Raw genomic sequence first — 3,513 nt, 5'->3', positions numbered from 1 at the left:
GCGCCCAGATTTTACCTTAGCGAAATTCTTGCTTCCAATCCTCAATATGCATCACGATTCTGCCCTTGCCAAGGGCAGGGCAGTGTGCGTGCTGGCTGCTTCCTTCCTTGATTTGGTCATGGGCCACGCTTTTAAAAGCGTGGCCTAAGGCTCCAAAGTGTACCCCAACTTCAAAGTGTACCCCAAAGCTCTTTTTTTCTCCTTTTTTTGTGCTTCTTTGCTTCTTTTTCTTCTTATTTCCTACAAGATTTATAAAATTAAAATATCAAGAAAATATATCATTTAAGTACAAAAAGCATTCAATATTTAAGCACAAATCATCAATTTCTTGTATGAAAAAGCATAGAAAATGGGTATATGATGACATGTCATCACAACACCAAACTTAAATCTTGCTTGTCCCCAAGCAAGAAAAGAATCATGCAATAAAGATTGACAATCCAAGGTAAGAAGAATAGCAACTCAATGTTCATGGCAAGCTAGTTGCTCAGCCTATTTCGTCCACCATTGTTAAAGCCTTGTTGAGGCTTTTGTTGATCCTTCCATGAGAAATTTGGATGATTTCTCCATGATGAATTATAGGTGTTTCCATAAGGTTCACCCATGTAATTTACCTCTGCTATTGCAGGGTTCTCAGGATCATAAGCTTCTTCAGAAGCTGCCTCTTTAGTACTGTTGGATGCATTTTGCCATCCATTCAAACTTTGAGAGATCATGTTGACTTGCTGAGTCAACACTTTGTTCTGAGCCAGTATTGCATTCAGAGCATCAATTTCAAGAACTCCCTTCCTCTGAGGTGTCCCATTATTCACGGAATTCCTCTCAGAAGTGTACACGAATTGGTTATTTGTAACCATGTCAATGAGTTCTTGAGCTTCTGCAGGCGTTTTCTTTAGGTGAATGGATCCACCTGCAGAATGGTCCAATGACATTTTTGAAAACTCAGATAGACCATAATAGAATATATCTAATATGGTCCATTCTGAAAACATGTCAGATGGACACCTTTTGGTCAACTGCTTGTATCTTTCCCAAGCTTCATAGAGGGATTCACCATCTTTTTGTTTGAAGGTCTGAACATCCACTCTAAGTTTTCTCAGCTTTTGAGGGGGAAAGAATTTATCCAAGAAAGCCGTGACCAGCTTATCCCATGAGTCCAGGCTATCCTTAAGTTGTGAATCCAACTATATTCTAGCTTTGTCTCTTACTGCAAAAGGGAAAAGCATGAGTCTGTAGACTTCAGGATCTACTCCATTCGTCTTTACAGTCTCACAAATCTGCAAGAACTCAGTTAAGAACTGATAAGGATCTTCAGATGGAAGTCCATAGAACTTGCAGTTTTGTTGCATTAAGGCAACTAATTGAGGCTTAAGCTCAAAATTATTGGCTCCAATGGCAGGAATGGAGATGCTTCTTCCATCAAATTTGGACGTGGGCTTGGTAAAGTCACCAAGCATCCTTCTTGCATTATCATTATTGGGTTCGGCTGCCATCTCCTTCTCTTGTTCGAAATTTTCTGAAAGGTTACTTCTGGATTGTTGTAATTTAGCTTCTCTTAGTTTCCTTTTCAAAGTCCTTTCAGGTTCAGGATCAATTTCAACAAGAGTACCTTTTTCCTTGTTCCTGCTCATATGAAATAGAAAAAAACAAGAAAAGAAAGAGGAATCCTCTATGTCACAGTATAGAGATTCCTTTATGTTAGTAGAAAAAGAAGGGGATAGAAGAAAGAAAAGTGAAGAATCCAAACACAAGGGATAGATTGGGTTCGGATTTTTAGATGAGGAGAGGTGAAGAGAAGTGTTAGTAGATAAATAATTAAATAGAATAAGAAAAGAGAGGGAGAATTTCGAAAATAATTTTGAAAAAAAGGTTAGTGATTTTCGAAAATTAAAGATAAGATAAGATTAAAATAAAAAACAATTAGTTAATTAAAAAGAATTTTTGAAAAAGGAATGAGATGTTTTCGAAAATTAGAGAGGGAGAAGTAGTTAGGTGGTTTTGAAAAAGATAAGAAACAAACAAAAAGTTAAATAGTTAGTTGAAAAAGATATTAAAAATCAAATTTGAAAAGATAAGAAGATAAGTTAGATAAGATATTTTGAAATCAAATTTTGAAAAAGATAAAATTTTGAAAAAGATAAGATAAAAAGAAAAGATAAATAGATAAGATAAAAAGATAAGATTTTAAAAAAAAAAAGATATTTTGAAAAAAATTTAATTTTTAAAATTAAAATTAATTACTTAACTAACAAGAAACTAAAAGATAAGATTCTAGAATTTAAAGATCGAACCTTTCTTAACAAGAAAGTAACAAACTTCAAATTTTTGAATCAATCACATTAATTGTTAGCTAATTTTCGAAAATTTAATATAAAGATAAGAAAAATATTTTGAAAATATTTTGAAAAAATTTTTTGAAATTTTCGAAAAAGAGGAAAAAAGTGAAAAAGATATAATTTTTTTGAAAAAGATTTTGAAAAGATAAGATTTTTAAAATTGAAAATTTGACTTGACTTGTAAGAAACAACTAATTTTAAAAATTTTTGACTAAGTCAACTCAAAATTTCGAAAATTTGGAGAGAAAAAAGGAAAAGATATATTTTTTATTTTTAAATTTTTAATGATGAGAGAGAAAAACACAAATATGACCCAAAACATGAAAATTTTGGATCAAAACACAAGATGCATGCAAGAACATTATGAATGCCAAGATGAACACCAAGAACACTTTGAAGATCATGATGAACATCAAGAACATATTTTTGAAAAATTTTTTTGATGCAAAGAAGACATGCAAGACACCAAACTTAGAAATCTTTAATGCATGGCCTCTAACAAACGAAAAATGCATATGAAAAACAACAAACAACACAAAACAAGAAATCATCAAGATCAAACAAGAAGACTTATCAAGAACAACTTGAAGATCATTGGTGCACGAATTTGCAATCCGTACAACTAACCAGCAAGTGCACTGGGTCGTCCAAGTAATACCTTATGCGAGTAAGGGTCGATCCCACGGAGATTATTGGTTTGAAGCAAGCTATGTTTATTTTATTAATCTTAGTCAGGATAACAATAAGGTTATTTGGATTTAATTGTAAGAAGTAAAAGTGTTTGGAATAAGGAATTGTTACTTTATTAATGGAAAATATGTTGGAGTTTTGGAGATGCTTTGTCCTCTGAATTTCTGCAATGTAATATTCAACTCAATTGTTTGTAAAGTTCCATCCATGGCAAGCTGTATGTAGGGTGTCACCATTGTCAGTGGCTACTTCCCATCCTCTCAGTGAAAACGGTCCAGATGCTCTGTCACAGCACGGCTAATCAGCTGTTGGTTCTCGATCATGTTGGAATAGGATCCATTGATCCTTTTGCGTTTGTCATCACGCCCAGCAATTGCGAGTTTGAAGCTTGTCACAGCCATTCAATCCTTGAATCCTACTCGGAATACCACATACAAGGTTTAGACTTTCCGGATCCTCAAGAGTGGCCGCCATCAGTTCTAGCTTA

At 33.8% G+C, this 3,513-nt stretch overlaps 1 non-coding gene across 1 annotated transcript; it reads left to right on the top strand.

Moving 5' to 3' along the window:
- The first annotated feature begins 990 nt into the window (after positions 1 to 990).
- On the top strand, positions 991 to 1,094 carry LOC112762627 (small nucleolar RNA R71). Its single transcript, XR_003182736.1, has one exon. It is a non-coding gene; the product is annotated as a small nucleolar RNA R71 (small nucleolar RNA).
- Positions 1,095 to 3,513: the final 2,419 nt, after the last annotated feature.

Source organism: Arachis hypogaea, chromosome 2 (genome assembly GCF_003086295.3).
Source record: "Arachis hypogaea cultivar Tifrunner chromosome 2, arahy.Tifrunner.gnm2.J5K5, whole genome shotgun sequence".
Lineage (NCBI taxonomy): Eukaryota > Viridiplantae > Streptophyta > Magnoliopsida > Fabales > Fabaceae > Arachis > Arachis hypogaea.
The sequence above is the reverse complement of the archived record's forward strand: the minus strand, read 5'-3'. Positions and strand labels throughout refer to the sequence as shown.